At 46.4% G+C, this 26,275-nt stretch overlaps 1 protein-coding gene across 4 annotated transcripts in view; it reads left to right on the top strand.

Annotated features, from left to right (window-relative positions):
* NTRK3 (neurotrophic receptor tyrosine kinase 3) overlaps positions 1 to 26,275 on the top strand; it is a 787,704-nt gene that overhangs the window by 688,291 nt on the left and 73,138 nt on the right. The gene's annotated exons all lie outside the window — the stretch shown is intronic.

Here is a 26,275-nt window from a genome sequence, read left to right as displayed (position 1 = left end):
TTCAGCTGGAGGAGGAGAGGAATCCTCAAACCAAGGGAGGTTAGTTCCAGCTGTGGGACTCGGTGCACGACAGGCGCCTGTAGCTAATTGAGCTCCCATCTTACGTGCTCTTGAAGTTTCGTACTCCACACGTAATGCTCTCGCAGTGGAGTGTTTGTATTGTGATTGCAAAATGTGGTTTATGAATGAAATAGACTATACAGAGCTAACTTTTAAAAGACTGTACTAATGAGAATCTCCGCATTGGGAATAATTGCTTGCCTGAGCTGGTATAAACAGTGAAATAACTCTTGTCTCCTCCTCTGAAGCCTCCTCAGCTCGGTGTGTCTATGGCATTTGCTGTGTGAGTGACTGCTGCTGCAGAGTGAGGGCTCTGCTCTGATTGGCTCTCTGAGTCAGTAAGAGCCAATCAGAGCTAGCAGTGGGCCCTGCCTAGCAGCAGCCTAGAGAGGGGAGGGAGTGAGGGGACTGAGCAGGCTCATGTCTGAAGCAAAGAGAGAGAGAGTCAGACAGCCTCCAATGCACCTAGGAAGTTTCCTTGTTACAAACACAGCAGCCAGGGGAGGCATAGCTATTTGGAACTAGAAAAAACAAGCAACCATCAGATCACTATCGAATGACTATCATTCAATAGTGACAAACATTGGAAGGACACCATTAAATGATAAAATCACTACCATCAAAAGAAAAATATTGATGGTTCGTAAACATCGGTCATCGATGTCCATCCCTACTGTCAAACTGTGACAGGCAAAGCAGCCGGCAGCAGCAGCAGCAGCAGCAGCAGCAGGGAGACAGGGCGGCGCAGCAGCGAGGATGCAGAGCAGGGAGAGCACCTCTCAAGCCTGGCGCCTAACTGCTCTGCATCCCTTTGCTGAGCGGGCAGCGCCGGGCCTGTTTGTAAGGGCTGATGCATAGTTGAATGTAATGGGTGTAACTGAATGGTAGCAGGTAGGCCATATTAAGTGAGGGTGTGTTGTAGGTGTCTAAGCCTAATTGCAGGCTATGAGTATGCAGAGACCCATCTGATTTTGAACAGACCTTCTGTACCAGATATAGAGCTGGTGTAAGTGTGTGCTGATAATGATGACTGCTACAGCTTCCATAAGTGGATGGGAAAACCCAGTGCAGCCACATACAGATGGAGCCACGTTAATCGTGGCTCCGTCTGAGACTATGCACGCCCGGCGAGGTGGACCACCCGAAACAAATGGGACGCGTGTGCGTCGTGGATGAGACCCTTTCACTTTAAATGGGAGCATCCCTGTACGCTCGGCGGCAGGCCGAGGCGCAGGCATGCCTAGGCACGCCGCTCGCCCCCACCTGCGATGCAGCCATGCTCAATGAGCATGGCTCCATCTGTAGATGCCTTCAACTCAGCATATGGGGGACTATCCACATTCAGTATTGTGCACAGTGTGAATGCAGTTACTGTATGGCTGACTTACATGCGACTCTGATTCAGCTCTAAATTTTTTTACAATGCACTGTTATCTGTTGAACCTGTTTTGCTCTTCCTGCATTTGTTGTAAGCGCGATATGCTATCCAAGTGTACAAATACCCATGCAATATTATGGTACAGTAACTCATCTGGTGCGTTTGATGGTTGTTCTATTTTTTTTAAACACTTACTGAGGCAAAGACACAATTTGTTTCTGTAATGGTCAGTAATCCGTTAAGACACCAACCCCTTCTCAAATTAAACAACAGTAATGTGCCTATTGCAGCTATTTTTCGATTGTTGATAACTAAAAATAAACAAAATGACAGGGCACATTGCGAAGGACAAGACCAGCAGAGATGAGCAACACTTTCAGAACTGCTCTGTGACGTGTGTGTCTCATTCATTTCACATCTGACTGTGAGACATTGCACATTTTGCAGCGGAAATTACATTTTGTGGCTATAGATGAAAGTAACAAAATATGCAATAACTGCAAGCATACTGTATCTAATTTTAGACTTAGCAGGATTTCACAGCCAGTAACAAAACTTATATAGCACAATAGCTCTGAAGATCCCAGAAGTAGACCCTGGATGAATATTGTATTTCCCAAGGATATTCCTTAGATAGATAGAGCTAATCTCCCAACACTCTGACTACACGGAGCTATGCAGAACCAGAACTACTGTCTTTCTGGAGTAGAAACTGTACAACCTACAGATCAGAGCTTGAGAAACACACAGAGATGTCCCACATCTGCATATTATCACTATCCGTTATTTTCTTCCTGTAGATATTGAATATAGGTATTCTGCTAATAATTGGTAAAAACATATTTGCCAGAAAGTAGGATGTAATAACAGTTTAAGGGGGACATGTACTAAGCAGGGATAAGAGCGGAGAAGTGAGCCAGTGGAGAAGTTGCCCATGGCAACCAATCAGCACTGAAGTAACATCTATAATTTGCATACTATAAAATGATACAGAGCTGCTGATTGGTTGATGGGGCAGCTTCTCCACTGACTCACTTCTCCGCTCTTATCACTGCTTAGTAAATGTCCCCCCAAATATTCTTTGTTACATAAAACATCATACTACTTTGTTTCATTTAATGTAATTTATGTTCAAAAGCAATATTATTATCTAATTGCGTGCATTTTAAAGCTCTTTTTTTTTTTTTTAAGCCAATGGTAATGTATATTATATGGAAACACGCACAGACAGTGTTACCATTGTGAATAACAACTTTATGACTGTTGATATATTCATATCGATATTCTTAATGTCTACATCTGACTACATACCGTCACAATTAGGTGTGGATCGTTAAGTCGACAGTAACTAGGTTGACAGTCATTAGGTTGACCACTATTGGTCGACAGTGACTAGGTTTACACCTGAAATAGGTCCACACAGTCATTAGGTCGACATGGAATTAGGTCAACATGAGTTTTTAAAGTTTTTTTGGTGTCGTTTTCTTCGGAAAGTGACCATGAACTCCAATTAGTGCACCGTGTCCCCTCGCATGACTCGCTTTACTCGCCATGCTTCGGGAAGGTAACTATTCCCAGTCGTAGTCCACGTGGATCGTAAAGTATGAAAAAGTTCAAATGCAAAAAAAATGGAAAAACTCATTTCAGCCGTTTCATGTGTCGACCTTTGCCACGTCGACATAGTGACCATGTTGACCTAATGCATGTTGACCAATAGCTGTGGACCTAATGAGTGTTGACCTAAGGCGCCCTACACATTAGGCGATGTGCCGCCGAGGTGCCCGACGGCCGATACGGCCGACGGGCGACCCGGCGGCGGGGGGGCATTGACGGGGGGAGTGAAGTTTCTTCACTCCCCCCGTCACCCGGCTCCATAGACGTGCAGGCAAATATGGACGATCTCGTCCATATTGGCCTGCATGCAGAGCCGACATGTCACCAGCGATGAACGAGCGCGGGGCCGCGCATCGTTCATCGCTGGTGACTCCACACTGCACGATATGAACGTTATCTCGTTCATTAATGAACGAGATCGTTCATATCGTGCAGTGATATCGGCATGTGTGTAGGGCCTATAAGTGTTGTCGACCTAAAGACCGGATATCATCACAATGTCAATTAGCCATACCCTGTTCAGCATGAGTCTAAATTCCATTGGGGAGTCAGACCTGCACCCTTTCCCCAAGAAACCAACCCCGTTCTGAAAGCATTAGGGTTATTCCCTGATGTTCCTTGGGTAATTGGTAAGGTGTAATAAGCTATAAATCAGTATTTTGTTTCTGGCGCATTACTGGTCCAGCATCCCGTGGTAAACCTGAAGCATTTGGGTATGCTGGTGCTTGTAGAACTACAAGTTTCAGCATAACCACAGTTGCCAGAACATGCAGTTACTTGTAGAACTACAAGTGCCAGCATGCCATAGCATTCATAGATCACTGGGGCCAGTAGTGCACCTGTATATAAAGACAGTAAAATAAACATACACACACAGAGTGAAAAAGTATTTTTCATCTGTAGGGTAAAAAATAACAAACCTTGTGTAGCAATGAGAATATGCTCCCAGCAGAGCTACTGTACGTCACCACTGTCAGGCCCGTTACCGGTCAGCTTCTAATCAATAACGAGCGGCAGCACGGGAGAGTCAGTCTGTTGTGGTTAGTATTGGTGAGGACCACATAAGGGTGGTCATTCCGAGTTGATCGCAGCCAGCAACTTTTTGCTGCTGCTGTGATCAACTAGTACACGCCTATGGGGGAGTGTATTTTAGCTTAGCAGGGCTGAGATCGCTTGTGCAGCCCTGCTAAGCTAAAAATGTTTTAAGCAAAACAAGACCAGCAGTGGACATACTTACCCTGTGCGACGATCTCTGCGATGCTGGGGCCGGCTTTGACGTCAGACATCCGCCCTCTGTTATCCTGGACACGCCTATGTTTTCTACACCACTCCTCCAAAGCGGCTCCAAACGGTGTGGTGACGCCCAAGAATGCCTTCTTTCTGTCAAACTTCTTGCAGTTGGCTCTGCGACCACATTTTTCGTTGGCCGCGACGTAACCCGGCGCCCCCCGTCGCCGGGCAACGATGCGCGTGCGCAGTGCGGCCACTACGCATGCGCATTCCAGACCCGTTCGCACCGCAGAAACAAACCGCTGCGTGCGAACGGGTCGGAATGACACCCAAGGTCTCACCGCTAAGTGCAATAACCTACATTGTGCCTATTAACCAATACAATGACCAGAATGCACAGAGCCGGCCCTAGGCATAGGCAAACTAGGCAACTGCCTAGGGCACTTGGCATGCCTAGGGGCATAAGCAGCTTGTGCTGATTAAAATGATATGCGGCATGCCTATATTCTGTGTGTAGCATTTTGTATGCAGAAACAGCCACAGTTGTACACAGTATATAGGCATGCAGCATATAATTTTAATCAGCAGAAGCTGCTTGTGCATCCTAGCCACATAGCAATGCAAATAAGATGCATTTTCATCAAAAATAGGCACCTGCCGTTAGCAGAGCTGCCAGTAGACTCACACCAGGCATCTCCTGCTGCATGGCGCACTGAGGCAAGATGTATGAGGACACATCTGTATCCAAGCAGAGGCAGAGGTCACAGTGTTAGTGTCCATGTGAGTGCTGTGTTTTTGTGAGTGGGTTGGTTGTGTAATAGTGTTCGACATATGTGTAAGGGGCAAAAAGTGTGTCATGTGTATAAATGCATTAATAATATGTGGCATATGTGTAAGGGACATTATGTGTGTCTTTATGTGTATAAGGGACATTATGTGTATAAGGGCATTAATAAAGGTTGGCATAATGTGTAAGGCGCATTATGCTTATAAGCACATTAATAATGTGTGTCATATACAGTATGTAAGGGGCATTACTGTGTGGTATTATGTGTATAAATGCATTACTAATGTGTGGCATTATGTGTATAAGATGCTCTACTGTGTGGCGTAACATATAGAAATGGCACTACTGTGTGGTCTAGTGTGAATAAAGAGCAATATTGTGTGGTGTAATGTGCATAAGGAGCAATGCAGTGTGCTGTAATGTGAATAAGGGACACTACTGTGAGGAGTAACGTATATAAGGTAAAGTGGTACTACTGTGTGATGTAACATGAATTAGGGACACAATCACATGATAAATTGTGAATAAAGTTGCACTACTGTGTGGCATAATTTGAACTGGGGCACTTTTCTGTGGCCATGCCCCTTGCCAGCAAAAACATACATCTTTTTGGGCTGTGCACCAGATGTGCGCAATGTTCCTGTTTAAAATATAGTGGGTGGGAACACCAAAATAAGGACTGCTATGGTTGAGGGGTGATGGTGCTGGGAAAGAGGTGCAAGGTCAGAGGTGGTACTAGCGGTGGTGCTAGGGGGCACCAGCCAAAATCTTGCCTAGGGCATCATTTTGTTTAGGGCCGGCTCTGAGAATGCATACCTGTTAGTTTCACAATGCAAAGCTGGAAATAATAATAAACCTACAATTTTGTGACTCACAGCAACTGACGTCCTCTTGTTTTCATCTGGGATTACACTTAGGTGATTTATTTCATCCCTTGCTTTGAAATGACCATTCTCTGACTTTACTAGCCAATAAAATGCTGCAATGCCCTTACTACTATCCATCAACAGGAAGGCATCAATACCAACTGTAACACTTAACATCATTTCAAAGACAAGTTATCTGAGCCCCCTGAGTAATAGACTTTTGCAATTCACTGAGCGCTTTTCCAATCACTGTTAATTTCAATCTCACTGGATACTGAATATACATAGTGGTACATACTGTAGCTTAATACTTCCATCTTCAGAAACCAGGATTTATATTATTTAGCGTTACATTTATTAAAAGACCCACTATTTTTTTGAAAATATATATACTGCACATGCGTAATTTCAGCCTCTTCAGGCTGTTGGTATTTTCTTGCCTTGTGTTGACTTGGAACAAGGGATAACATTCACACTAAAACATATATGAATGTGCTACATCTCTGGAACATGGACTGAGGCAATATGTTTTGTTACTGCTGACAAAGGCAGTTTGTTTCCGAAGCTAAATACTCAGTGCAATTTCAATCTGCTCTTTATCCAAGAAATGAGTTTATGATGGGTAAAATGTGTAAGGAACAAAAGTGCTGACACCGAGTCGTAAAGGAATTGTTGTTTGATTTATTAGGCAGTATGTCTTTGGTAATATCTCAGCGTGTTTCATCTGATTTTGTATAGTTTTTAGAGTGCTTGTTTGTATGAAATACTCCTGCTGCATCTTGTTAGGAGACTGAGAGGAACCCTTGGGATATCTGGAAGCAAATTGGCAACGAGAGAGAATTCACTGGTTTGGGTTTGCGGAGCTATAGAAATGCATTGCTGATAAACAAGGAAATATTTATTCACCATAGTATCAGTGTGGAACTTTCAATCACTATCCCTATATATACAAACATTCATGTTTAAAGAGCAATTAAACCACTATAATTTACATCCTGTATATTCCTGAACTGAACAATGGGCCTAATTCAGACCTGATCGTAGCAGCAAATTTGTTCACAGATGGGCAAAACCATGTGCACTGCAGGGGGGACAGATATAACATGTGCAGAGAGAGTTAGATTTGGGTGGGGTGTGTTAAAACTGAAATCTAAACTGCAGTGTAAAAATAAAGCAGCCAGTATTCACCCTGCACAGAAACAAAATAACCCACCCAAATCTAACTCTCTCTGCACATGTTACATCTGCTCCGCCCCCCCCCCCCCCACCCCCTGCAGTGCACATGGTTTTGCCCATCTGCTAACAAATTTGCAGCTACGATCAGGTCTGAATTAGGCCCAATGTACATAAAATAGCTGGAATTTTTGTATTTAATAAAGTCCGTCATGCTCTTTTTACATTCCACTATAGCATGTGTGAGGTGCGGCTGTGCAGGCCTAGTGCATACCTCCCAACATGACCCTCTCTAGGAGGGACAGAATGCTCTGCTCCTGGATTTCCCTCTTAATTGATGATTGCCATCACCTGTGCTGAAACACCTTTCTGTTCAAAACAGGTGCCGGCAATCATAAATTAAGAGAAAAGTCCAGAGCATTGTGTCCCTCCTGGAGAGGGTCATGTTGGGAGGTATGCTAGTGTGCATGACAGCTTGGCAGGATTGCTTTTCAGAAATGCAGATTTGTGGATTGGCTGATTTCTAGCCAGGAGCAAAACAAGTGATTCCTCACTAGCTCAAATGATTTCTTAGTTTTTATTTTATCTGTACAGGTTGAGTATCCCTTATCCAAAATGCTTGGGACCAGAGGTATTTTGGATATGGGATTTTTCCGTATTTTGGAATAATTGCATACCATAATGAGATATCATGGTGATGGGACCTAAATCTAAGCACAGAATGCATTTATGTTACATATACACCTTATACACACAGCCTGAAGGTAATTTTAGCCAATATTTTTATAACTTTGTGCATTAAACAAAGTGTGTCTACATTCACACAATTCATTTATGTTTCATATACACCTTATACACACAGCCTGAAGGTCATTTAATACAATATTTTTAATAACTTTGTGTATTAAACAAAGTTTGTGTACATTGAGCCATCAAAAAACAAAGGTTTCACTATCTCACTCTCACTCAAAAAAGTCCGTATTTCGGAATATTCCGTATTTCGGAATATTTGGATATGGGATACTCAACCTGTATTACAGCCCATGGGTACACTGACTGAAGGGTATGGGACGGAAGGAGCTTATATCTATAAGTAGGGAAAATATTTTACTTTTGAATATAGCTACAATTAGAGATGAGCGCCGGAAATTTTTCGGGTTTTGTGCTTTGGTTTTGGGTTCGGTTCCGCGGCCGTGTTTTGGGTTCGACCGCGTTTTGGCAAAACCTCACCGAATTTTTTTTGTCGGATTCGGGTGTGTTTTGGATTCGGGTGTTTTTTTCAAAAAACCCTAAAAAACAGCTTAAATCATAGAATTTGGGGGTCATTTTGATCCCAAAGTATTATTAACCTCAAAAACCATAATTTCCACTCATTTTCAGTCTATTCTGAATACCTCACAATATTATTTTTAGTCCTAAAATTTGCACCGAGGTCGCTGTGTGAGTAAGATAAGCGACCCTAGTGGCCGACACAAACACCGGGCCCATCTAGGAGTGGCACTGCAGTGTCACGCAGGATGTCCCTTCCAAAAAACCCTCCCCAAACAGCACATGACGCAAAGAAAAAAAGAGGCGCAATGAGGTAGCTGTGTGAGTAAGATAAGCGACCCTAGTGGCCGACACAAACACCGGGCCCATCTAGGAGTGGCACTGCAGTGTCACGCAGGATGTCCCTTCCAAAAAACCCTCCCCAAAACAGCACATGACGCAAAGAAAAAAAGAGGCGCAATGAGGTAGCTGACTGTGAGTAAGATAAGCGACCCTAGTGGCCGACACAAACACCGGGCCCATCTAGGAGTGGCACTGCAGTGTCACGCAGGATGTCCCTTCCAAAAAACCCTCCCCAAACAGCACATGACGCAAAGAAAAAAAGAGGCGCAATGAGGTAGCTGACTGTGTGAGTAAGATAAGCGACCCTAGTGGCTGACACAAACACCGGGCCCATCTAGGAGTGGCACTGCAGTGTCACGCAGGATGGCCCTTCCAAAAAACCCTCCCCAAACAGCACATGACGCAAAGAAAAAAAAAAGAAAAAAGAGGTGCAAGATGGAATTGTCCTTGGGCCCTCCCACCCACCCTTATGTTGTATAAACAAAACAGGACATGCACACTTTAACCAACCCATCATTTCAGTGACAGGGTCTGCCACACGACTGTGACTGATATGACGGGTTGGTTTGGACCCCCCCCAAAAAAGAAGCAATTAATCTCTCCTTGCACAAACTGGCTCTACAGAGGCAAGATGTCCCCCTCATCATCATCCTCCGATATATCACCGTGTACATCCCCCTCCTCACAGATTATCAATTCGTCCCCACTGGAATCCACCATCTCAGCTCCCTGTGTACTTTGTGGAGGCAATTGCTGCTGGTCAATGTCTCCGCGGAGGAATTGATTATAATAAATTTTAATGAACATCATCTTCTCCACATTTTCTGGATGTAACCTCGTACGCCGATTGCTGACAAGGTGAGCGGCGGCACTAAACACTCTTTCGGAGTACACACTTGTGGGAGGGCAACTTAGGTAGAATAAAGCCAGTTTGTGCAAGGGCCTCCAAATTGCCTCTTTTTCCTGCCAGTATAAGTACGGACTGTGTGACGTGCCTACTTGGATGCGGTCACTCATATAATCCTCCACCATTCTTTCAATGTTGAGAGAATCATATGCAGTGACAGTAGACGACATGTCCGTAATCGTTGTCAGGTCCTTCAGTCCGGACCAGATGTCAGCATCAGCAGTCGCTCCAGACTGCCCTGCATCACCGCCAGCGGGTGGGCTCGGAATTCTGAGCCTTTTCCTCGCACCCCCAGTTGCGGGAGAATGTGAAGGAGGAGATGTTGACAGGTCGCGTTCCGCTTGACTTGACAATTTTCTCACCAGCAGGTCTTTCAACCCCAGCAGACTTGTGTCTGCCGGAAAGAGAGATCCAAGGTAGGCTTTAAATCTAGGATCGAGCATGGTGGCCAAAATGTAGTGCTCTGATTTCAACAGATTGACCACCCGTGAATCCTTGTTAAGCGAATTAAGGGCTCCATCCACAAGTCCCACATGCCTAGCGGAATCGCTCCGTGTTAGCTCCTCCTTCAATGTCTCCAGCTTCTTCTGCAAAAGCCTGATGAGGGGAATGACCTGACTGAGGCTGGCAGTGTCTGAACTGACTTCACGTGTGGCAAGTTCAAAGGGCATCAGAACCTTGCACAACGTTGAAATCATTCTCCACTGCGCTTGAGACAGGTGCATTCCACATCCTATATCGTGCTCAATTGTATAGGCTTGAATGGCCTTTTGCTGCTCCTCCAACCTCTGAAGCATATAGAGGGTTGAATTCCACCTCGTTACCACTTCTTGCTTCAGATGATGGCAGGGCAGGTTCAGTAGTTTTTGGTGGTGCTCCAGTCTTCTGTACGTGGTGCCTGTACGCCGAAAGTGTCCCGCAATTCTTCTGGCCACCGACAGCATCTCTTGCACGCCCCTGTCGTTTTTTTTTAAATTCTGCACCACCAAATTCAAGGTATGTGCAAAACATGGGACGTGCTGGAATTTGCCCATATTTAATGCACACACAATATTGCTGGCGTTGTCTGATGCCACAAATCCACAGGAGAGTCCAATTGGGGTAAGCCATTCCGCGATGATCTTCCTCAGTTGCCTTAAGAGGTTTTCAGCTGTGTGCGTATTCTGGAAAGCGATGATACAAAGCGTAGCCTGCCTAGGAAAGAGTTGGCGTTTGCGAGATGCTGCTACTGGTGCCGCCGCTGCTGTTCTTGTGGCGGGAGTCCATACATCTACCCAGTGGGCTGTCACAGTCATATAGTCCTGACCCTGCCCTGCTCCACTTGTCCACATGTCCGTGGTTAAGTGGACATTGGGTACAACTGCATTTTTTAGGACACTGGTGAGTCTTTTTCTGACGTCCGTGTACATTCTCGGTATCGCCTGCCTAGAGAAGTGGAACCTAGATGGTATTTGGTAACGGGGGCACACTGCCTCAATAAATTGTCTAGTTCCCTGTGAACTAACGGCGGATACCGGACGCACGTCTAACACCAACATAGTTGTCAAGGCCTCAGTTATCCGCTTTGCAGCAGGATGACTGCTGTGATATTTCATCTTCCTCGCAAAGGACTGTTGAACAGTCAATTGCTTACTGGAAGTAATACAAGTGGGCTTACGACTTCCCCTCTGGGATGACCATCGACTCCCAGCAGCAACAACAGCAGCGCCAGCAGCAGTAGGTGTTACACGCAAGGATGCATCGGAGGAATCCCGGGCAGGAGAGGAATCATCAGAATTGCCAGTGACATGGCCTGCAGGACTATTGGCATTCCTGGGGAAGGAGGAAATTGACACTGAGGGAGTTGGTGGGGTGGTTTGCGTGAGCTTGGTTACAAGAGGAAGGGATTTACTGGTCAGTGGACTGCTTCCGCTGTCGGCCAAAGTTTTTGAACTTGTCACTGACTTATTATGAATGCGCTGCAGGTGACGTATAAGGGAGGATGTTCCGAGGTGGTTAACGTCCTTACCCCTACTTATTACAGCTTGACAAAGGGAACACACGGCTTGACAAATGTTGTACGCATTTCTGGTGAAATACTTCCACACCGAAGAGCTGATTTTTTTGGTATTTTCACCAGGCATGTCAACGGCCATATTCCTCCCACGGACAACAGGTGTCTCCCCGGGTGCCTGACTTAAACAAACCACCTCACCATCAGAATCCTCCTGGTCAATTTCCTCCCCAGCGCCAGCAACACCCATATCCTCCTCATCCTGGTGTACTTCAACACTGACATCTTCAATCTGACTATCAGGAACTGGACTGCGGGTGCTCCTTCCAGCACTTGCAGGGGGCGTGCAAATGGTGGAAGGCGCATGCTCTTCACGTCCAGTGTTGGGAAGGTCAGGCATCGCAACCGACACAATTGGACTCTCCTTGTGGATTTGGGATTTCGAAGAACGCACAGTTCTTTGCTGTGCTTTTTCCAGCTTGAGTCTTTTCATTTTTCTAGCGAGAGGCTGAGTGCTTCCATCCTCATGTGAAGCTGAACCACTAGCCATGAACATAGGCCAGGGCCTCAGCCGTTCCTTGCCACTCCGTGTGGTAAATGGCATATTGGCAAGTTTACGCTTCTCCTCCGACAATTTTATTTTAGGTTTTGGAGTCCTTTTTTTACTGATATTTGGTGTTTTGGATTTGACATGCTCTGTACTATGACATTGGGCATCGGCCTTGGCAGACGACGTTGCTGGCATTTCATCGTCTCGGCCATGACTAGTGGCAGCAGCTTCAGCACGAGGTGGAAGTGGATCTTGATCTTTCCCTAATTTTGGAACCTCAACATTTTTGTTCTCCATATTTTAATAGGCACAACTAAAAGGCACCTCAGGTAAACAATGGAGATGGATGGATACTAGTATACAATTATGGATGGACTGCCGAGTGCCGACACAGAGGTAGCTACAGCCGTGGACTACCGTACTGTACTGTGTCTGCTGCTAATATAGACTGGATGATAATGAGATGTAGTATGTATAAAGAAGAAAGAAAAAAAAACCACGGGTAGGTGGTATACAATTATGGATGGACTGCCGAGTGCCGACACAGAGGTAGCTACAGCCGTGGACTACCGTACTGTACTGTGTCTGCTGCTAATATAGACTGGATGATAATGAGATGTAGTATGTATAAAGAAGAAAAAAAAAACCACGGGTAGGTGGTATACAATTATGGATGGACTGCCGAGTGCCGACACAGAGGTAGCTACAGCCGTGGACTACCGTACTGTACTGTGTCTGCTGCTAATATAGACTGGATGATAATGAGATGTAGTATGTATAAAGAAGAAAAAAAAACCACGGGTAGGTGGTATACAATTATGGACGGACTGCCGAGTGCCGACACAGAGGTAGCTACAGCCGTGGACTACCGTACTGTACTGTGTCTGCTGCTAATATAGACTGGATGATAATGAGATGTAGTATGTATAAAGAAGAAAGAAAAAAAAACCACGGGTAGGTGGTATACAATTATGGATGGACTGCCGAGTGCCGACACAGAGGTAGCTACAGTCGTGGACTACCGTACTGTACTGTGTCTGCTGCTAATATAGACTGGTTGATAATGAGATGTAGTATGTATGTATAAAGAAGAAAGAAAAAAAAACCACGGGTAGGTGGTATACAATTATGGACGGACTGCCGAGTGCTGACACAGAGGTAGCTACAGCCGTGGACTACTGTACTGTACTGTCTGCTGCTAATATAGACTGGATGATAATGAGATGTAGTATGTATAAAGAAGAAAAAAAAAACCACGGGTAGGTGGTATACAATTATGGACGGACTGCCGAGTGCCGACACAGAGGTAGCTACAGCCGTGGACTACCGTACTGTACTGTGTCTGCTGCTAATATAGACTGGATGATAATGAGATGTAGTATGTATAAAGAAGAAAGAAAAAAAAACCACGGGTAGGTGGTATACAATTATGGATGGACTGCCGAGTGCCGACACAGAGGTAGCTACAGCCGTGGACTACCGTACTGTACTGTGTCTGCTGCTAATATAGACTGGATGATAATGAGATGTAGTATGTATAAAGAAGAAAAAAAAACCCACGGGTAGGTGGTATACAATTATGGATGGACTGCCGAGTGCCGACACAGAGGTAGCTACAGCCGTGGACTACCGTACTGTACTGTGTCTGCTGCTAATATAGACTGGATGATAATGAGATGTAGTATGTATAAAGAAGAAAAAGAAAACACGGGTAGGTTGTATACAATTATGGACGGACTGCCGAGTGCCGACACAGAGGTAGCTACAGCCGTGGACTACCGTACTGTACTGTGTCTGCTGCTAATATAGACTGGATGATAATGAGATGTAGTATGTATAAAGAAGAAAAAAAAAACCACGGGTAGGTGGTATACAATTATGGATGGACTGCCGAGTGCCGACACAGAGGTAGCTACAGCCGTGGACTACCGTACTGTACTGTGTCTGCTGCTAATATAGACTGGTTGATAATGAGATGTAGTATGTATGTATAAAGAAGAAAGAAAAAAAAACCACGGGTAGGTGGTATACAATTATGGACGGACTGCCGAGTGCCGACACAGAGGTAGCTACAGCCGTGGACTACCGTACTGTACTGTGTCTGCTGCTAATATAGACTGGATGATAATGAGATGTAGTATGTATAAAGAAGAAAAAAAAACCACGGGTAGGTGGTATACAATTATGGACGGACTGCCGAGTGCCGACACAGAGGTAGCTACAGCCGTGGACTACCGTACTGTACTGTGTCTGCTGCTAATATAGACTGGATGATAATGAGATGTAGTATGTATAAAGAAGAAAGAAAAAAAAACCACGGGTAGGTGGTATACAATTATGGATGGACTGCCGAGTGCCGACACAGAGGTAGCTACAGCCGTGGACTACCGTACTGTACTGTGTCTGCTGCTAATATAGACTGGATGATAATGAGATGTAGTATGTATAAAGAAGAAGAAAAAAACCACGGGTAGGTGGTATACAATTATGGATGGACTGCCGAGTGCCGACACAGAGGTAGCTACAGCCGTGGACTACCGTACTGTACTGTGTCTGCTGCTAATATAGACTGGATGATAATGAGATGTAGTATGTATAAAGAAGAAAAAAAAAACCACGGGTAGGTGGTATACAATTATGGACGGACTGCCGAGTGCCGACACAGAGGTAGCTACAGCCGTGGACTACCGTACTGTACTGTGTCTGCTGCTAATATAGACTGGATGATAATGAGATGTAGTATGTATAAAGAAGAAAGAAAAAAAAACCACGGGTAGGTGGTATACAATTATGGATGGACTGCCGAGTGCCGACACAGAGGTAGCTACAGCCATGGACTACTGTACTGTACTGTGTCTGCTGCTAATATAGACTGGATGATAATGAGATGTAGTTTGTATAAAGAAGAAAAAAAAAACCACGGGTAGGTGGTATACAATTATGGATGGACTGCCGAGTGCCGACACAGAGGTAGCTACAGCCGTGGACTACCGTACTGTACTGTGTCTGCTGCTAATATAGACTGGATGATAATGAGATGTAGTATGTATAAAGAAGGAAAAAAACCACGGGTAGGTGGTATACAATTATGGACGGACTGCCGAGTGCCGACACAGAGGTAGCTACAGCCGTGGACTACCGTACTGTACTGTGTCTGCTGCTAATATAGACTGGATGATAATGAGATGTAGTATGTATAAAGAAGAAAGAAAAAAAACCACGGGTAGGTGGTATACAATTATGGATGGACTGCCGAGTGCCGACACAGAGGTAGCTACAGCCGTGGACTACCGTACTGTACTGTGTCTGCTGCTAATATAGACTGGATGATAATGAGATGTAGTATGTATAAAGAAGAAAAAAAAAACCACGGGTAGGTGGTATACAATTATGGATGGACTGCCGAGTGCCGACACAGAGGTAGCTACAGCCGTGGACTACCGTACTGTACTGTGTCTGCTGCTAATATAGACTGGATGATAATGAGATGTAGTATGTATAAAGAAGAAAGAATAAAAAACCACGGGTAGGTGGTATACAATTATGGATGGACTGCCGAGTGCCGACACAGAGGTAGCTACAGCCGTGAACTACCGTACTGTGTCTGCTGCGACTGGATGATAAATAATGATATAAAAAATATATATATATCACTACTGCAGCCGGACAGGTATATATTATATAATGACGGACCTGCTGGACACTGTCTGTCAGCAGAATGAGTTTTTTATAGAATAAAAAAACACCACACAAGTCACACGACGAGTGTTTAACTTTTTCAGGCAATCACAATATAGTATACTATACTGGTGGTCAGTGTGGTCAGGTCACTGGTCAGTCACACTGGCAGTGGCACTCCTGCAGCAAAAGTGTGCACTGTTTAATTTTAATAATATGTACTCCTGGCTCCTGCTATAACCTATAACTGCTCCCCAGTCTCCCCCACAATTAAGCTGTGTGAGCACAGTCAGATATTATACATAGATGATGCAGCACACTGGGCTGAGCACAGATATGGTATGTGACTGAGTCACTGTGTATCGTTTTTTTCAGGCAGAGAACGGATTATATTAAATAAAACTGCACTGGTGGTCACTGGTCAGTGGTCAGTCACTAGTAAACTCTGCACTCTCTAGTACTCCTAAACTCCAGTAAATCAAGTGTCTCTGTCTCAATCTCACTCTCTCTCTTCTAATCTAAATGGAGAGGACGCCAGCCACGTCCTCTCCCTATCAATCTCAATGCACGTGTGAAAATGGCGGCGACGCGCGGCTCCTTATATAGAATCCGAGTCTCGCGATAGAATCCGAGCCTCGCGAGAATCCGACAGCGTCATGATGACGTTCGGGCGCGCTCGGGTTAACCGAGCAAGGCGGGAAGATCCGAGTCGCTCGGATCCGTGTAAAAAAAGCTGAAGTTCGGGCGGGTTCGGATTCCGAGGAACCGAACCCGCTCATCTCTAGCTACAATACAATGACCCATACTGTACTTCACAACATTTAGTTAGATAAAATTGTGACAAGATAAACTCTGCCTCTCAAAAATCCCACTCCAATTCACTCTATCCCTGCACCAAATTTGCTACATTGTGACAAACCCAGGGCCGTATTACCCCTGGGCGGACCCCTAGGCTTTCAGGTATTTCAGTCCCTGTCAGTGTACATCTCCATATCAAATTCACAGGTAGACTTTTGGGAAGCAGAACTTTTATCATCATTTACACTTTCAGTATTTACACTGACGACGATACCCAGGTGAAATAGTCTGCTGACCTCTTTTCTCACAGCACAATCATTCTTCCTTTTCTTTTGGCTGAAATTGTTTTTTGTTTTTTTAATGTATAAATATTAACTGTTTGGACAGGCCCCTAGTCAATGCAGGGCACCTAGGCTTCCACCTAATCAGCCTCAGGCTAAGGCCACACATAGCTGCCAACCCCCAGGAGGGGGGTTCTGTGTTCATACGGATCCTGTTCTGCGGCCAGTGACACACAGGACTTTAATGTAGCTAAGCTGCGCCGGCAGGAGGCATCCTCTATTTCTGCTAACAAGCAAAAATTGTGATGTGTTGAAGTAGGGGAGGTGGCTGGCAGCATGCTGGGTGGCCTTGCCCTGGAGGGCGGCCCCCAGCATTCAATCCAAAGGATTGCATATTCTGCTAATTAGCAGAATTTGCTATCCTTACTGAATTAGGACCAATATTAAAATGCTGTCCTAAAGGTTTTGTATTTGGCTTCAGTAAAGTGTGATGGAGAAGCAAGCTCCAAAATGTTTAGCTTTGGGAAATTGTTAGAAATCTAAGGAGACCGCTCTTGTGATAGAAAATTTAGGAACCATAACAGACTTCTCCAATATTTGCTGAAGTACCCTCTTAATACACTTAAGGCAAGCTTCATTAATGTGGAAAAACGATTTAATAAATATGATTAATAGAGATGCATCTATCTTTATTTTTTCATTATAAACCAGCTTTAAATTGAATTTTTCCTATCTAAGACAATATCTAAGAGGAGTCATATCTCTTGGTGTGGGTAACATTCCATCAGAAAGCAGAGGTCAGAAAAACACAGCTACAAGTGGATTGTGGTTTGTGCACTGACTTATAACAAAGAAACTGCAATACTTGTTGATTATCACAGTTTCAATTCCAGTGCTGACTTTAGTCACTTTACCTATTTGGGGGTAATTCAGTTCAGTTCAGTTTTGTGGATGCTCAAATGTAATGAGCGCCCTTCAGAGCAGTTAACCCCCCCCCCCGCCCATCATCTCGTGTGAGTGCCACATGCATGCGCAGATTAGTACCTCAGGAGGTAGCAAGATGAAATGTACCGCCCCCCCCCCCCTGCCCCAGATGGCTATTCAAGCTCGAACAGAGCATCAGTTGAATTGCTCCATCAGGCACCATCTAGTGGCAGCCATGGAGTAAAACAATTGAATCGTCCCCTTTGTGTAAAAAAGTTCAGACTTATTGTAAGCTCAACTGTGCAGGTTAACTGCACCTGTATGTAAAACTGCATAAAGATATTTACCATTGTGCTATGCAGCTGACAGGGTATATAGACTTTCAACATAATAACTTGTGGTAATAAGTATTTCAGAATATTTAAATCACAGAAGTATTTTCATTGGGGAGACTCATATCACAAATTTGGCATGATTCTGAGTAACACTTAAAAAATATTAATAAATGAACACATTATTTTATAAACAAAATAATGCAAAAGAATAGACATAGGACCTGCTCTTGGGCAGAATAAACATCTGCCCTCTATTAGAGCCTGTTGTGCTTAGCCATCCCTCTCCATCATTTTAATGGAACCAAGCGGTCACCAATATCCTTTAATATCTATCCACTACTGGCCCATTTTCCCTTTACTCCCACAATAACTACACTATGTTTAGTAAGGTGATTGGACTCCACCCCAGCACAAGCAAAATGGTGTGCTCCTGCAGCAGACACATGTTTGAGATGGTATAAAATGTGTAGAGGGGCACTGATTAGATTATTTGCTAATGAAATGGCTTGCTGGAAGGAGCTAACCAGATCTTCGTAGGCGGCACAACTTCATGTTTCCAGGGTAACACTGGACTGATATACAGTACATTTGGTAACCTGGATAGAATGACCAGCTCAGAGTCCAGATCTTAAGCCCACAGAGAACCTCTGGGACAAATCTGTAGTGACGGTTGCTTTCTAGACCAACTCAAACTTCTTCCGTGTTGCAGTTGGTCACTGTACTTAATGCTGAATGGAAAAACATATAGCCTGCTGTTGTCCAGGTTAGTTTGCTAAAAAAAGGTGTTTGCAGTAATCAATGCATGTGGCTGATCTACAAAGTACTGACATCCATAAAATCTTGTTGATCTATTTGCTGTATCACTGACCTGGTTTGGGAGTGTTGTGGACTCGGGGCTTCTTCCGATGACCGGGAAGAGGAACCGCCACTGGGTCGTAGTAGAGATGGCCGGATGTAGGTCTTCCTCATGCAGAACTAAGACGGCAGGCGGGAGGCCCAGAGGAATTCTTGTAGGTCTCCTGTAAGACAAGACTTGTAGAAATAATGAAGGCTGGGGTACTGAGATATTGGAGACACTGTGGTATTGAAGGCACTGAGGTACTGGGAGTACAGGGAGTGCTGGGAGACCCTTGGAGGCACGGAGGTGTTTGGAGGCACGGAGGTGTTTGGAGGCACGGAGGTGCTTGGAGGCACGGAGGTGTTTGGAGACACCGAGGTGTTTGGAGGGACGAGGTGCTTGGAGGCACGAGGTGCTTGGAGACACGGAGGTAACTGGAGGCACGGAGGTGCTTTGAGGCGCGGAGGTGTTTGGAGGCACGGGGTGCTTGGAGGCACGAGGTGCTTGGAGGCACGGAGGTGCTTGGAGGCACGGAGGTAACTGGAGGCACGGAGGTAACTGGAGGCACGGAGGTAACTGGAGGCACGGAGGTGCTTGAGGCGCGGAGGTGCTTGGAGGCACGAGGTGCTTGGAGGCACGAGGTGCTTGGAGGCACGGAGGTGCTTGGAGGCACGGAGGTGCTTGGAGGCACGAGGTGCTTGGAGACACGGAGGTAACTGGAGGCACGGAGGTGCTTGTAGGCACAGGATGCTTGGAAGCACAGGTTGCTTGTAGGCACAGGATGCTTGGAAGCACAGGATGCTTGCAGGGACAGGATGCTTGGAAGCACAGGATGCTTGCAGGGACAGGATGCTTGGAAGCACAGGATGCTTGCAGGGACAGGATGCTTGGAAGCACAGGATGCTTGCAGGGACGAGGGAGCTCTGGATCATAGCTTCCACAGGAGAAACGAAGATACTCAGGCATCGGATCTCTGCCTGGTATCTGATTTTAAATTCCCCGCCCTAGCCTGATTGGCGGAGCAGGCAGGTGACGTCAGACCTGCTCCGCCTCCTTGCCCTTGCTTGTGATGGCGGCGCCCTTGCTTCCGGGAAGCCGCCGGAGAGCAGCGCCGACCCGCCGCTGAAGCCGGAGACTGACAGGGGAAGAGAGGCGCCGGGCAGACCAGGCCACCCGCAGGGACAAGCGCGGTCGCCGCTGCCCGAGGTTCGTGACAGTACCCCCTCCTCCAGGAGTGGCCCCTGGACACTTCCCGGGCTTAGTCGGATGTCTGGAGTGGAAGATCCGAATCAGACGAGGAGCCGTTACTTCAGTAGCCCCAATCCAACTTCTCTCCTCAGGTCCATAACCCTTCCAGTCCACCAAGTACTGTAATTTTTTATGAAGATAACGAGAGTCCAGAATAGCTTTGATTTCAAACTCCGCTCCAGCTTCTGCCACTACGGACGTTGGCCTTGGGAGTGCTGAGTGGAATCGATTCAGTATGAGGGGACGGAGTAGAGAAACATGGAAGGCGTTAGGTATGCGAAGATGGGCAGGCAAACCCAGTTTACAGACCACAGGATTTAAGACTTGTAGCACAGGGTAAGGACCGATGAACCTTGGAGCGAATTTCATGGTGGGCACCTTCAACCGGAGATTCCGTGTGGACAGCCATACCCTGTCCCCAACTTTATATTGAGGTGCGGCTTGCCGTTTCTTATCTGCAAAGAACTTGTACCGAACAGAAACCTGCTTAAGATTAGCATGAACCTTTCTCCAAATTTGTCCAAAGTGTCGTAGAGTGGACGCTACAGCAGGAACCTCTATTATCGGAAGGCTTGGAAATTCCGGAACACGGGGATGGAACCCGTAGTTGACGAAAAATGGTGATTCCCCAGTGGAAGAATGAAACAAATGGTTATGGGCAAACTCCGCCCAAGGCAACAACTCCACCCAGTTGTCCTGTGAAGGAGAGAGATACAACCGAAGAAAAGTCTCTAGATCTTGATTGACTCGTTCCGTTTGTCCATTTGTTTGGGGATGATAAGCCGACGAAAACTTAAGTTTAATGTGTAGAGTTGAACAAAGGGCTTTCCAAAACCTGGCGGTGAACTGTACTCCACGGTCAGAAACAATCTCTTGTGGCAACCCATGCAAACGAAAATGTTCTCGGATAAACAATAGAGCCAGTTTCGGTGCTGTCGGAAGACCAGTCAAGGGCACAAAGTGTGCCATCTTCGAAAAACGGTCAACGATAACCCAAACGGTGTTGCAACCCTTGGAACAGGGCAAGTCAGTGATGAAGTCCATGGAAATGTGAGTCCAGGGTCTCACAGGGATAGGCAGAGGACGAAGTAACCCTGCAGGAGGCAGACGAGGAGATTTATGTTGTGTACATTGGGGACATGAATTAACGCAATCTTGTACATCCTTCCTCATGGTGTTCCACCAGTAAGACCTTTGCAGAAACTTGTACATCTTCTGAGCGCCGGGATGACCGGAAAACTTGGAGTTATGGACCCACCGTAGTATTCCTGGGCGGAATCTAGCTGGTACGGACATTCTTCCAGGAGGAGGAGCTGGAGTAGTTAAAGCAGCAGAGACAGAAACTGGATTCAGAATTAAACCCCGCTCCGGAGGTTCATCCTCGTCTGTGGGAACCTGTGAACGGGAAAGCGCATCTGCTTTAATATTGAGAGTCCCGGCACGGTACTTGATAATGAACGAGAATCGGGAAAAGAAAAGTGCCCATCTCGCCTGGCGAGGATTCAAACATTGTGCGGATTTGATGTACAGTAAATTCTTGTGATCCGTGTAGATGGTAAACACATGTTTAGCCCCTTCTAGAAGATATCTCCATTCTTCCAAGGCAGATTTGATTGCCAAGAGTTCCTGGTCTCCAATAGAGTAATTTCGTTCGGCTGGAGAGAATTTACGAGAGTGGAAGCCACACGGATGTAATTTCTTATCAGAGGAATGCTGGGAGAGGACAGCCCCCACCCCGACTGAAGATGCATCAACTTCTAAGAAGAAGGGTTCCTCGAAATTTGGTTGTTGGAGAACTGGAGCCGTCGTGAAAGCTAACTTTAAGCGAGAAAAAGCTACAATGGCTTCCGGAGGCCACAAACTAGGATTAGAACCCTTTCTCGTCAGGGCAGTAATGGGTGCAACAATGGTGGAGAAACCTTTAATGAATTTCCTGTAGTAGTTCGCAAAGCCCAGGAACCTTTGTATTGCTTTCAGGGAAAGAGGCTGAGTCCAATCACGAATGGCCGACAACTTTTCCGGATCCATGCGAAGCTCCGTCCCCGAGATGACATAACCGAGGAACGGAATAGATGTTACTTCAAAGGTACATTTGGAAAGCTTGGCGTAGAGATGATTCTCTTGTAAACGGTGTAGCACCTCTTTGACTTGAGTCCTGTGTTCGACAAGATTCTTGGAAAAAATCAGTATGTCGTCCAGATATACCACAACGCTCTGATACAGCATATCACGAAAGATTTCGTTGACGAATCCCTGGAAAACCGCGGGAGCATTACTAAGACCAAACGGCATCACCAAGTATTCGTAATGCCCATCTCGGGTATTAAAGGCAGTCTTCCATTCATCCCCCTCTCGGATGCGTATAAGATTATAAGCTCCTCTCAAGTCGAGTTTTGAAAAAATGCGGGCACCACGAACCCTATCAAATAACTCTGTGATTAGTGGCAAGGGGTATTTATTCTTAATAGTAATGTCGTTTAGGCCGCGGTAGTCGATGCATGGTCTCAACCCCCCGTCCTTTTTCTTCACGAAAAAGAAGCCTGCACCAGCAGGGGAGGAAGAGGGGCGAATGAATCCCTTGAGCATATTGGACTTAATATACTCCGACATGGCTTGAGTCTCGGGAAGAGACAGAGGATATGTGCGACCACGAGGTGGCGTCTTCCCTGGGACAAGGTCAATAGGGCAGTCCCAAGGCCTGTGAGGTGGTAACAGGTCAGCAGCTTGTTCCGAAAATACGTCCTTGTACCCTTGATATGCCTCCGGAATGTGCTCTTCATCCGTTTTGGAGGTAACACGGAGCGGACAAACAGGAGTAAGACAATTAGTGTGACAAAAGGAACTCCAGGACAGAATTTGTGACGACTTCCAATCGATGTGGGGGTTATGACTTTTCAGCCAAGGCATTCCAAGAACCAGATCATGGGGCATTTCTGGGATTACCAAGAGTTCCAAATCTTCCTGATGTAGAGCCCCGACCCGCAGCTTAACTGGCCCCGTGCGCCACATTATGAGACCTTTGGAAATTCTAGTCCCGTTGATAGCCGTCAGTGAAATTGGCCGCTCGATAGGCCGTAACTTTAAACCCAAACTTTGGGCACAGAAGGAAGAAACGAAGTTCCCTGCAGCTCCGGAATCCAATAGGGCTTCACAAGACCTGGAGACTGAATTGGAGACTAGAGTTACTGGAAGCAAGCAGTCCGAAGTTGGAGAAGCTTTTGTCGTAACTCCCAGCTTGACTCCTCCGGAACAAGCTAGGTCTGCCCGTTTCCCGGACGGACTTTACAAGATTTAAGAAAATGATCTGCGGCTCCACAGTAAAGGCAGAGTTTACCCTCACGACGACGCTGTCGTTCTTCCGGAGACAGTCGGGAGCGGTTAATTTGCATGGGCTCATCTGAGCTAGGTGAGGCCACCGGCCTAGGAGTAGGATTCCGGAACCTGGAACGATCCGAACGGTTACGTTCTCTTCCACGCTCCTGCATCCGAAGATCCACCTTGACGCAAAGGGAAATCAAATCTTCTAATGGATCCGGCAGATCTCTAGTAACCAGCTCGTCTTTCAGCCGGTCGGAAAGACCGTTCCAGAAGGCAGCTCTCAGGGCATCATTATTCCAGCGTAGTTCGGAAGCAATGGTCTGGAAATGAACCACGTACTGGCCCACGGAACGGGCGCCCTGCCGAACACGGAGCAAATCGGAAGAAGCAGTGGTCATTCTGCCGGGCTCGTCGAAAATCCTTCGAAAGGACGAGATGAAGTTGGTGTAGTTGGAAACCATGGGATCAGATCGTTCCCATAATGGAGACACCCAATCCAAAGCAGAACCTTCCAACAGAGAAATAATATATGCTACCTTGGACCGGTCTGTAGGAAAGTTGTGTGCAAGTAGCTCGAAATGTACCTCGCACTGGTTCAAGAAACCACGACAATTTTTGGGATTCCCATTATAGCGGGACGGAGTAGGCAACTGAAGGCGTGGAGTGACACCGGCCGATGGTTGAACATTGCTGGCAACGGCAACTGGTGCGACTGCTGGAACAGGAGCCGGAATTACTGAGGCCAGAGACGCCTGAATCTGATCCAGACGCCCGGACAACTGCTGGAGGTACTGCATCACCTGACCTTGTGCTGCTTCCTGACTTTGCACTCGAGAAGCCAGGTTCTGGATGGCACTAGAGTCCGTGTTCCGATCCCCCGAGTCCATGAGGCCTGAGTATACTATCACTGACCTGGTTTGGGAGTGTTGTGGACTCGGGGCTTCTTCCGATGACCGGGAAGAGGAACCGCCACTGGGTCGTAGTAGAGATGGCCGGATGTAGGTCTTCCTCATGCAGAACTAAGACGGCAGGCGGGAGGCCCAGAGGAATTCTTGTAGGTCTCCTGTAAGACAAGACTTGTAGAAATAATGAAGGCTGGGGTACTGAGATATTGGAGACACTGTGGTATTGAAGGCACTGAGGTACTGGGAGTACAGGGAGTGCTGGGAGACCCTTGGAGGCACGGAGGTGTTTGGAGGCACGGAGGTGCTTGGAGGCACGGAGGTGTTTGGAGACACCGAGGTGTTTGGAGGGACGAGGTGCTTGGAGGCACGAGGTGCTTGGAGACACGGAGGTAACTGGAGGCACGGAGGTGCTTTGAGGCGCGGAGGTGTTTGGAGGCACGGGGTGCTTGGAGGCACGAGGTGCTTGGAGGCACGGAGGTGCTTGGAGGCACGGAGGTAACTGGAGGCACGGAGGTAACTGGAGGCACGGAGGTAACTGGAGGCACGGAGGTGCTTGAGGCGCGGAGGTGCTTGGAGGCACGAGGTGCTTGGAGGCACGAGGTGCTTGGAGGCACGGAGGTGCTTGGAGGCACGGAGGTGCTTGGAGGCACGAGGTGCTTGGAGACACGGAGGTAACTGGAGGCACGGAGGTGCTTGTAGGCACAGGATGCTTGGAAGCACAGGTTGCTTGTAGGCACAGGATGCTTGGAAGCACAGGATGCTTGCAGGGACAGGATGCTTGGAAGCACAGGATGCTTGCAGGGACAGGATGCTTGGAAGCACAGGATGCTTGCAGGGACAGGATGCTTGGAAGCACAGGATGCTTGCAGGGACGAGGGAGCTCTGGATCATAGCTTCCACAGGAGAAACGAAGATACTCAGGCATCGGATCTCTGCCTGGTATCTGATTTTAAATTCCCCGCCCTAGCCTGATTGGCGGAGCAGGCAGGTGACGTCAGACCTGCTCCGCCTCCTTGCCCTTGCTTGTGATGGCGGCGCCCTTGCTTCCGGGAAGCCGCCGGAGAGCAGCGCCGACCCGCCGCTGAAGCCGGAGACTGACAGGGGAAGAGAGGCGCCGGGCAGACCAGGCCACCCGCAGGGACAAGCGCGGTCGCCGCTGCCCGAGGTTCGTGACATGCTGTCAGTGTCCAATTACTTTTGTCTGCATAGTGTAATAGGGATGAAGTCTGATCTATGATGAACCTCGGAGGTGGCAAATAATTCAACCTGTGGGTTAGAAAAGACCATGTTCCTTGCTTTGAAGCACGAAATACCCATATAAATGTCCTGTATCTCATTTAAATTGTCTTCTTGTTCTTTATTGACTACAATAAGTTATGGTTCTTTAATTTGAACAGCAAAAAATTGAGAAACACATTTAGTTGACCCAGGGAAACATATTTACAGATCCATTGCTTAACTGAGTCAAGTATTTTCATTCACCAAGTACATTGTACTCACCCCAGTCATTCCCTGTTTACATTTCATTTCTTTAAAGTTGTCTTCTACAGTAGCTCAATCTTTCAAGGATAAATTATAAAAAAGAAATGCAGACAGGAAGCATATTTGAGTGTTTACAAATTATGAAACACTATCTGCAGTTAATTCATTGTCAGTGGAAAGAAACTCAAATATGAAATATCAAATTTCATCAGATGTGCAAAATACAATATTCTGTTCTTGCTGTTCAAAAATGAAGGATGACTTTTGATTTCTTACCTAAAGGCCAATATATAGCAGGA

The sequence above is a fragment of the Pseudophryne corroboree genome, chromosome 6, assembly GCF_028390025.1.
Source record: "Pseudophryne corroboree isolate aPseCor3 chromosome 6, aPseCor3.hap2, whole genome shotgun sequence".
In the NCBI taxonomy this organism is placed as follows: Eukaryota; Metazoa; Chordata; class Amphibia; order Anura; family Myobatrachidae; genus Pseudophryne; species Pseudophryne corroboree.
The sequence above is the reverse complement of the archived record's forward strand: the minus strand, read 5'-3'. Positions and strand labels throughout refer to the sequence as shown.